Genomic DNA, 11,293 nt, shown 5'->3' with positions numbered 1-11,293 from the left:
AGTGAAACTCATGTCACTCAGGTTGATGATCCATTAGTTGATCAAGTGGTCGATTCAATTTCACATTCGGTCGATCCCACTTTCCCTTTGGAGAGTGAACTTCATACCGCTCAGGTTCTTTTTGTTACATCAAATTCCTCTACGTCGGGGGGCATTTCACCTGTTTTTATGGAACCCCCTCCAAGTACTGAGGTCTTTTCCTTTGATTGGAATAGATTGACAGAACCTCGTCTTCCTTCATCCCTTTCCAAATCATTGTCAAGGTTGGTGGTAGGGACATGCATCGCACGCAGGTAGATGAAGGTGCTTCTGTTAGTATTTTATCCTCAATTGCTTGGAAAGCTTTGGGTTCCCCTCAGCTTGTGCCTATTATGCAGAATCTAAAAGCCTTTAACATAACCATTAGTGAACCTTTAGGCATCCTTCCTAATTTTTCCATTACCTTGGAGTTTATGCAATGAAAGTTGTCGTATCGACACTCTTTCGCGTGATGTCTTTCCCTCGCAATGGCAATATTGTGACTGTAGACCAGCTTTCGTTCCCTAGTCTTTTTTCAACTACCAATAATATGACAACCCTAAATGTTCCTGATTCTCAAGTGGTATCTACCTCGCCACAGGTTAATTATGTGGCAACTGGTCCCATGTTTTCAGTTACCGATGTAAGTGAGCCTCTCACTATTTGCTCATCTTCCTTTGATTTAGATCGGGTAATTGACATGGAAAACTCTATGGGATTACTTGAACATGATGTTGTTATCCCTTTTGAGTCCCTTGACATGTGCTCCTTCCGAAGAACTATTCTTCCTTCTGATGAACACCTTTTCGAAGCCATGATCAAGGTGTGTCCATTGACGTGTCTTTCTTCCGATTGGAAGTCATGATCAGTGAGTGTGAGGATAGTTCCTTTTCCTGTACCAACCTCGTTAAAAAATGAAACAGGTGTCCATGAGGATAGTTTTGTTCCGGTATCAACCTCGTTAAAAAATGAAATAGGATGTTTCGAGGATAGTTCCTGTTACTGATTCAACCTTGTTAAAAAATTAATCAGGTCTGAGGATGGTTCTTTTCCTGTGTCAACCTCGTTAAAAAATGAATCAGTTGGTTAGAGGAAAGTTCCTGTTACTGAGTCAACCTCGTTAAAAAATGAATCAGGTGTGAGGATAATTTTGTTCTGGTATCAACCTCATTAAAAAATGAAACAAGATGTTTCGAGGATAGTTCCTGTTACTGAGTCAACCTTGTTAAAAAATGAATCAGGTCTGAGGACAGTTCTTTTCCTGTGTCAACCTCGTTAAAAAATGAATCAGTTGGTTAGAGGAAAGTTCCTGTTACTGAGTCAACCTCGTTAAAAAATAAATAAGGTATGAGGAAAGTTTTATTCCGGTATCAACCTCGTTAAAAAATGAATCAGGTTCGAGGACAGTTCTTTTCCTATGTCAATCTCGTTAAAAAATGAATCAGTTGGTTAGAATATAGTTCCTTGTTAGGTAGATTGTAGAGAGTAGTTATGAGCATAGTTCCTTATCTTGTGTCAAGCTCATTTAAAAAATGAAACAAGGGTTTTGAGGATAGTTCTTTTCATGTGTCAACCTCACTAAAAAATGAAACAACTCCCACGAGTCTTTCCAAGATTTTGAGAGTAAACCTTCATTTCATCCACCTGGTTGAATGCAATGAAGCTTGGGGGGCATGTACCTCGATTAGTGTCATTATGCTGGGGGCATGCAAACTTATAACAAGCATAGTTTTTTGTGTAAACATGAAACCGAATCCAAGCATAGTTCTTTTCCTGTCTCAAGCTCATTAAAAAATGAAAAAAATCGTCCTCTAATTGAGTCAAGAGTTTGACTAGATCTCATAAATGTTAAGTTGTATATTTAGGTTAGTTATTTCAGTTTTTTGCATAATTTTATTACAGTTTTAGGTCGAGTCTTTCAAATGATCTTGTAACTAAACCTTCATTTCATCCACCTATTTGAATGAGATGAAGCTGGGGGGGCATGCGCTCTAGCAGTTATGCTTAGGGGGCATCAAGCAGAATTTTCTCTCTGTTTCAAGCTTATGTAAAAATGAAACTACTTTGAAGCATATTTTTTCTCTTTTTCAAGCTTTTGTAAAAATGAAACCTATCTCGAGTCAATTTCAGTTATTTTCAAGACTCATTAAACTCATGAAAATCCCAAGATTATTTTGCTATCTTTCACTCACGTAAAACAAATGAAAATGCCGAGTTCTTTCCGTCCTTTCCTGCTCGTAAATTAAATTGAAAGTCGGCCATATGAGTACATTTTTATCATTTTTTCGAACTCATTAAAACTTACGAAAAACTGAAAACCATGAGTACATTTTTATCATTTTTTCGAACTCGTTAAAACTTATGAAAAAGTGAAACATTAGAGTCATATTTAAGCTCTTTTATGACTCCTAAAAAATGAAAAGATTGCCGAGCTTTTTTTTTTTAAACTCGTTAAAATGGAACTAAACAGACGGTCCACTTATAGCTCTTTTTCTGACCGTAAAAACATGAAAATATTGCCGGATTTTTGTCGTTTCAAATTCGATATTGGTTATAAAACAACGTGTCGTTGATCACATTTTTACTTTTTCGGATCAGGGGCACTAATTACGAAAAGTACTCCTTGGTCGCAAAGATCAAGTGGTTCTCTCAAGTATTATTTTATACTTTTTCGGGCTTGGGAGACACCAAATTTACGAAAAAGGTCAACCCTGGAGCCTTCTTAAGTTTTTTCAAACTCTCTAAAATTGAAAAACACCGAGTTTCTCCTATACTGGACTCGTTAAAATTTTACAGTAAAGGACCTGTTCAATTACAAACATGAACGAACCACTCCTTCTTATTGTTTGAATTTAAACTAAGTTGGACTCATCAGAAGGATGACCTTATAATCAAGCAAATGTTATCCTCCTCAAGCTTGTCAAATATAAAGAGGTACTTGCCAGAAATTGTGGGGGAAAAGAGAGAAAAAGGAGCCTGTTTGTCATACTTTGTAACTGCTCTTGAACATGACACTTTTATTCACCTGGGTTGGGAAATCCTTTGCCTAATAGTTGATCAAACCACATTGAAAGTCTTTAGCCGGTTTCTGGGTATTAAATTTGGGTCATTTGTCACCAAACCATCTGTTGTGTTGTTATGTGTTCAAGAGGTCAGTGCCAATAAGCCATTCATCTGCAAAATATCTTTCATCCGTCTTGACCATCCCTAAGTCAGTCCTTGCAACTAAATTTCTTCAACTTGATCTATGATTTCGCGTTGTGGGCTTGCCTACGACGGATCGCTTTCTATCGACTTCAGCTCATTATCTAGAAAGATGATCTAGAAATCGTCAGTACCTTGGGATCTGCATGCCTCAATGGCAGGTTTCTCGCCTTTGACAATAGGTTGCATCATTGACGTTCGATCAAAGGATTCCGTGACATGTTCGACATCAACACATTTATTCACATCTCATGGATTGTACTGGGTACTTTGAGAGCCATTGACATCATTGTGTTTTCTCTCACACTTTTTAACAGTTTGCATCATTAACTGGTAATCAAGTGGTTTCTACCATGTTCGACTCCAACACATTCATTCGCATGGATAGAATCATATTGTTTCAGGAAGTAGAAATGAAGACCCTGGATCTAGTTTCCACAATCCAGGCTGCGAGGAATTTTGTACTCATTACATAATGGACTATTCATAAATAGATGGATGCGCCCATACTGTGTCCACATGAGTCTATACTTGTGATGTATTACAAGATCAATCCTGTATCAGAGCAGTAGTTAGTTTTCTAGGTTAGTTTTGATCTGAGTATGGGATTTCCTACCTCAGCGATGATATGATCTCATATATATATCCTGCATTGAATGTTTTTACAGGTTCCAATCGGGCTCTCCACAAGATGATCCTCGAAATGATAAAGTAATTCACTCTTCCTAAATGATAAATGAAATCCTCATCTACTACAGACTTCGCACTTTAGGGGGCAATCTGTTACACAAAAATATCGTCACCATGATTATTTGCAGTCAGTATGGGTCTATCATCACTTGTACTGTCCTCCTAAGCAAGTGTCAGACTTCAGCTCTTCAAGTCAAGCTTTGAAAATGAGAGAAAGACATTGAAAATCAATAAAACAATGGTTCCACACTTTCTTTCGCTATTGCCTGCGGTCCCACACATTTTGTTTACAAAAACTGTGGACCGGCCTGCTCTGTCCCTAAAGGTGTTGATGCGGACCCCTGTGAAAGTCAAAAAGGTGCAAGTTTATTGTAAAAAACTCACTTTGGGTTAATTCTAGATGATTCTAGAAGGAATTTTGATGTGGATTGACCGCTCTTAGGTGGTTCATGCATCCCAAAAGAGAAGGAGCTAATCCCTTGATGAGAGGAGCTATCCCTTTGAAGGAGGGTTTTATCCCTTTGAAAGAGGACCTAGTAACTTCCATCCATTGCACTATAAATTCAGGCATTAGGCTGGTTGCTAGAGAGGTTGGAAGCTGAACATTTTTTAGGGTAAATGCAGGTGAAATTAAGACTTCCTAGTTGAGCTTGAGAGGAGAGATCACATAACTTTTTTGCTTCATTGCGAAGCGAGTGAAACTTGTCAAAGTAGAGGAGACTTCTTGTTGGACCCTGGGAGGAGCTTGTACAACGTCAAGGCACAGGTTGTAAAGTTCTTCTTTTATTTGAATTAATACAATCGGATTCATTTTTCTGAAAAAATTGTCTCATGTCATTTGTTTCATGAATTCTTTGTCTTTCATGTTAAATATGTTCTATGATATTGGCTTTTCAGGTGCTATTTAATTTGTTTGCTTGTTTGTGTTTGCAGATTCGCGACAAGGGAGCTCATTTGGATCGAAGGAGCGAGGCTTCCACAAACTTGCGTTGGACCCAAGGTAGGCCTAAAACACTTGTTTGCCTTTGTTTATAAATGCATATTTAGAGAAAGATAGTTTGTGATTGGTTTGCTTGTCATTAGGTCTTCTTTAGATTCTAGGAAGGTCTATCTTGTCCGCAAGATCGACTCATTCCCTGTGACAGTATATGATAATGTTTACATTGTAGTGGTCTATGATAATGATGGTCAAGAGCTTTCACAAAAGCTTTCCTTTTCATGGTTTTGTATGTACCTTGTTCAATTTAAAAAAATCGTCATTTTGTTCTCCAGTTCTATTGTCTAATATCTCTTTATATTTAAACTTATTTTTATTTATCGGTTCCTCTTATTGTTTTCAACAACTTATGTTATAGAGGACTTAAGGTCTTTTATCTTAAGCTTTGATTAGCTGGTTGCATTTTTTAAGAATTTATAGTAGCTTATGCTCTACAAAACTAAAGGCCTTTTAGCCTTCAAAATGCGCAATAAAACTTAAATGCCCATAAAATTCTACATTTTTTGTTGGGGTTCCTAGGTTGTCTTGGTTATTTACCTCCTAAGCTAGTTGAAAACTACCCAAACCAACTTCTATGTATATTTAACCAAGAATATGGATAAAATTTATGGGAGGCCCCCTTATATTGAAACTTTAATACTAAAATTTGGAAATGAGATTTGAATTCTGAGCAACTTCAGCGATAAAATGGGAAACTTTAGTGAACAAATGGGAGTCTTATATAATGATTTCCATTTCGTTTTCTTTATTTTTCATAGTTGACCTCTTTTGGGTTTTTTCATTCTCTACATTGGGTCCTGCCAATTCTTCTTTAGGTTTTACCAATTCTACCTGAGGCTCTGCTAAGTCTTCCAGGGCCCCTAAGAAGGCATATCTAAACATATCCACAAAGTCTACCCAGGAATGGGGCATTGAAAATTTTCTAATGCATATATGACTACTAAGCTAATCAGGTTGTGGTGGTCCAAATAAGTCTACTTACCCTCCATGACCTTGGCTCTAATTTCCTTAAGTGACTTAATGAGGAAGTATGGGATGCTTAACTTGCAAGCATGAAAAATAAAATTACTTTAAGCATATGATATCACTACAATTCTGTCTTGAAATGACTTGCAAAGCATAAACAAAACGATCTAAGAGCCTATGGACTTGTAGTTGAAAATTTGTGAAACATTATTTCAGTTTGACATTAATAGATATTTCTTGAAAAAAATCTCACTTAATTCATATTTTGATTCAATTCATGCATCTTTTTTTTGTGTTCCAAGAGCTGAAGGTTTTCCAATAAATTACTTCAATCAATTATAAACACGGGAAACTCATTGATAATTAAAATGGCATGATTCAACAAAATTAGGCACTTAAGGTTTGAACTAGATGGGAAGGCCTAATATTTGATGATCCTCAATACTCCAAGCCAAAATTCATTTATTGTTACACTCTGCAGCAAGAGGAAACCCAAAATAAAGACATAAAAAAAAAAATCAATAGAACAGAGGCTAACATCTAGATTCCAAACTACAATATATAAGCCTAAAAGTTGTTGACTTATCTCCATACCTCTAACACTTCCCACCATAATTGTAACCCTTGCGGCCCTTTGAATGATAGACGTCAATGATGATGATATCAACAATTTTTTCCTTTGGGAATGTCAGTGATGGCATCTCCTATCTGTATTTAGATCATTTAACTGGTCACTTGACCCAGTCTTGATCTAGCCTAGACATCTCACTTATAGAAATACAGATGCCTCAAGAGCTAGGAATGTAGGCACTAACCAACTATTTAAGAATGTTGGAGCTAGATAGTTTTAAAACGATAGGAGGATTAGCTAAACCTACAAAACCTTCTAATATGCACCTAAATTTTCATATCAATGCTTACAAAAAAAAATTGATGGAGGACTAACTGCCTGCCAACAACTACAAACAAATTGTGATGGAAGACTAACTAGAGTGTTGGAAATTCAAAACCAAAATTAAGATTTGGAGGCAGTTCGATACCAGCACTCATATATTGATGTTATATTGGTATAGATATAATAAATATTAATTAACATAAATAAGAAATAAAAAAATGTTAAGTTGAGAAATTGTATTTATTTTGAAATTAATGTCTTAAAATCATTCTCTCTATAGTAGTGCTTCCATCTAACAAGAAATCTAGGTACCCAACCATGGTTTTCATGAGTTATCTAGGAAAATATATTATCGAATGTATCCATTTCAATGTTATATTCTCTACACCTACTAATGAGGACTTATGGTGCACAATTCAACTAAGAGTTCATGGGGAACTCCCTTTCAAAAACAATGCAATCTTAGGAATTATTTTACATCACATAATATTGCTACATGGGACTACATGTCATTGATAAGAAAATGTGAGACACATGATAGGAATATTGTCTTCCTCCTTGTGCTTAGTGGCTTCAAGTATGTCTTTGACCTTTGCGTCTTCAACATCTCTATTCAATGTTTGTCTTCAATATTTATTATTTCACCCATCAATTGTTAAAGTGGAAAATTCTAACAAAATAATGCTACCCTTTTGAGGTAGAAAATTTCGATGTGATTCTTAGGTTCAAAACTTCAAAATTATAAAGATACGGTATCCAAACAATATTTCAAACAAGCCCTCTTAATAATGGTAACATTCAAATCTGATTTATTCTTATAATTGAATGTGACAAGCTCTATTGTAATCAATTTCCTATAAACAATATGTTCCCTTACCATATAAATGAGATACCAAAAATATTATTTACTTTATCCACGGGACAACTAATGAAAGACCAAAGCCATTAAAGAAGTCACCATTGTGGAAATTTGTTGGACATTGTCTAGCCTTTTATCACTTATGCATGTATTCATGGTGATTACATTTCGAAATAACATCATCGAAAATATCACCAAACATATCAATGTAATCCATGGGACCACTCATGAATTTATGAGGCCAAATCAAGTAAAGGATTTACCATTGAGAAAATTTATTAGATGAAATTAAGACTTGGTATTTTATCATTTATCCATGTATTCATGTTGTTTTCGCTTCCAAAACAAGTCATCAAAACTATCAAGAAGCATAAGATATCATATGCCATGAAAGAGATTAAAATATATACTTTTGTTGTAAGTTGTGCCTTTACTATCCGGCATGTAATTCTTCATAAATTTCACTTTTGATGCATCCCTTCCAACTCACCCAAATTTCGACCATTTTTTAGCTTTCCTCATCATTTGGCCTCTCAAATCCATGTCACTACGATAAGCTTTTCCCACTATCTTGACACAATTCAATTTTGAAACAAATTTCAATCTATGAAATTGAAAACCTGCTTGGGCACCTCGAACTTGCCATTGAAAACCTCCACAATGATAATGCTCACCTTGGTGTGAAAAGCGGTGAAGCACTTCTTCTGCTATAAAATTAAACCTTTTTGGCATTATTTTCTATGGGCACATAATGTCAACATCCAACACAATCACCATGTTGCACAACACACTCAAAATATGATTTGAAGATTACATATATCACTGTGCTCCATGACATACTCCAACGACCTAAGCCCTTTGTCCACTACTCTTTCTCTTAATAAATCAACTTGCACATGGATCTTAATGCACATGCTCATTGTCTTGAGCTAACACAACTGCCAATGGCCTTTGGTAATCAACACACAAATTCAACCTATCAAATAGAATGATAACTTTCCTATGGACTATGATGCAACCTTATTTTCCTTTTTTATAAGACAATATTTATATATAAAATCCCCATTCTCATGTTCTTCATCCTTGCAATCTATATGAGGATATAACCATGAATAATAAAGTAATGGGTGGACGAGCGCCAATGGTTAACACCTCTACCTGACTCAATATCCACATGGCCACTGGAACAAATATATAGTATAGTAAATTACACCTCTAGGAAAACAACTCTTCTTTCTATGCATAACACAATTTATAGTGTCTAGTAGGCACTCCATCAAGTCCACATTGTAGCCAATGATTGTGGATGCAAACAAAATTCCTTCTTAGCTAATTTAAAACTCAAATTTGATCCTCAAACACTTAGTTCTAGATTAATACAATGGTCAATTTCTCTCCTACATGCTTGATGACACTACAAATCAGTTACATACTTCATTAGTCTCCATGTTTGTCATGGTTTTTGATCTTTAGACCTGTTTTTGCTCATCCATCGTAATGGGATTCAATGGATCCCCTTTGGAATTTAGGACTTCATCATTTTCCTTTTGTGTATTGTTTTATTTTTTTGTATCGTTGTGCATTTTAATTTCGGTCTTGAAATATTCTTCAAAAAGTTCAAATGTTTTCTCCATCACACTCAATTTCTGCAAAACAACTTGACACTAGCTACCTTTCTCCACCACCACCTAGGCAGTGGATATTTTATTCACCCAAATCAGAACATACAAGTTAAATATATTTGTTTCATGAGTTATCAAGTATCTCGTGTCATAGGTGAAACCTTTGAACTCTTCTTCCTAATAGTCTTTGGAGAAATTTTCCTTCTTTTATGGATAGATTTCTCCATGCTTGCCATCTCAATTTTTTCAAAGAAGTGACTATGAAATTCCTTTATTTCCCTCATATCATTTTTTTGGGTTCTTCTTGTGCATTGATGTGTTTGAAATGGTAGATGATTTTTTTTAGTAGTTTTTGGTGCCTTTAGCAAGCCCTCATTTATTACATTTAGGCATTGAAACATTTCCTCTCTCTTTCATGGTTTTCACTTTACACCAAAAATGATAAATTCATGGTTGTGTGAAGTAGGAGGGACTTTGAAATTGGGTTTAGGGTTTCCCAAATGACCTAGTGAGTATGATTTTAAGCAAGGAGTGGGATTTCCCACAAACAAAGAGGGAGTGAAAATCCTAGAAGAAGATTATGGTTATAAGAGTAATACCTCTATCCCAAATGGTTTTGAGAAATTATAAGACTATGACCAACATTTACAAAGAAAAATGTCAACATGAACTAGAATCGTAAGAAACCCAAGTGAGAAAACCAAAATTCCCTTTTGAGAGGACTGGTTAAGGAATGTGCACAGGGTAATGGGATTCATTGCCACCTATCCTAGCTTAAATCTCAAATCAAATTTGAGTTTACCTCATTCCTTCTATACCACCTAACTCTAATAGTGGTATCACAGAGCAAACCAAAAGTAGATTTCCAAGAGGAAGGAGAACTGAAAATACTAGCAAGCTATGGTTAAGATAGACCAAGCATATTATTCCTAGAACCAAATCCAATGTCATTTCATTTTCCCTAGTATCCTGGCACAGACATGAGATTCCCAGTTTAAAGAATGAACCTTGATTTAAAGGGCTACAACCTCATGTTTTTCGTATCTATAGATACCCTCATTAGACTACCCACATAATGTTTTAAACTCATATTGAAAGGAGGTATCCTAATATGAATTCCTTTCATCTATCCACCATAAAGTATCATAACTTGATCCCTTAATCATTTTTTGAACTACATCCAAACATATGGGAGATGTCCTAAAACTATAAACAAAAAAATCATAATACTTAATATCATTATATTTATTAAATTATATCACGAAATACGTAAAGAATAAATTCAATTTTAAATGTTTAAACAAACACTTAAACACTATAAGTTGTATAATTTCATTACACTAGTAGGCATCTTTATTTGGAATATCGGTTGGACAATTTTGATTCCAGATGATCCAGATTTGTTAAAAGTGGAATCATTGTCCTCATAATATAGCATATGAAATTAGGGGTTTGGAAACCTAATCAACATGATTGTATGTTTAGAATCTGATGATGAGGTGTCTTCTTGGCCTAGCCTAGTGAGGTGTTAGGTGTCTATGCAAATTTACCGTTTCATAGTAGTCTATAGATTATCAATTCACTATTTCATGGTAATTTATGCTCATGATTCAACAATCGAGGTGATCATTCAACTAATACAAGTTTAAGTGCTACAAACAAACAAAATTCCATCACCATATTCTAATCTCAACACTTTAGTATTAGCTATTCAAGATCACTACATTTCCACCACAGACCTCTAAACACTATGAGGTATAGATAATATTGGCTACCACATTATATGTGTCATTCCTAGCTTTTGATATGTACTTGATTTGTTATTGGGGATTTCTTTTTAAATATTTAGGGTGATTAATTTTGAAAAAAATCTTACTTATTTGCCAAGGTGGAAGTAGTTACATATGAGGATGGAAGACAACCCAGCATTCGCGATATATTCTCCCATATTCCAATTTAAGTTGAAAGAAGATTATTTCCAATACCGATGCATTTTTAATTGTCAATTTGTATTTCCTTATCACTTTTCTTGACTAGTTAAT

This window comes from Pinus tabuliformis, chromosome 5_2 (genome assembly GCF_031772625.1).
Source record: "Pinus tabuliformis cultivar Carrire ecotype Pingquan chromosome 5_2, CPIR1, whole genome shotgun sequence".
NCBI classification, from domain to species: domain Eukaryota; kingdom Viridiplantae; phylum Streptophyta; class Pinopsida; order Pinales; family Pinaceae; genus Pinus; species Pinus tabuliformis.
This window is presented reverse-complemented; position numbering follows the sequence as displayed.